Raw genomic sequence first — 232 nt, 5'->3', positions numbered from 1 at the left:
GCTCAGCGTTGAACCACAAGTTGATCTGCGCTGATGTTTTCCCGCCTTTACAGGCTCCATTAACCTAACAAGCTTCAGCTGCAGCAATGACATCACGGGGGAAAATAATACCGACTTATAGGGCACCGATTTCCTTTTGTTTCTATCACAGTTTCTGTTTTAGGTTGCAGTTTGATTTGTTTTTAATCATTTTTTTCACCCTTTATACTCTAGCAGATTATTATATCTTACA

Source organism: Oryzias melastigma, linkage group LG8 (genome assembly GCF_002922805.2).
Source record: "Oryzias melastigma strain HK-1 linkage group LG8, ASM292280v2, whole genome shotgun sequence".
Lineage (NCBI taxonomy): Eukaryota > Metazoa > Chordata > Actinopteri > Beloniformes > Adrianichthyidae > Oryzias > Oryzias melastigma.
This window is presented reverse-complemented; position numbering follows the sequence as displayed.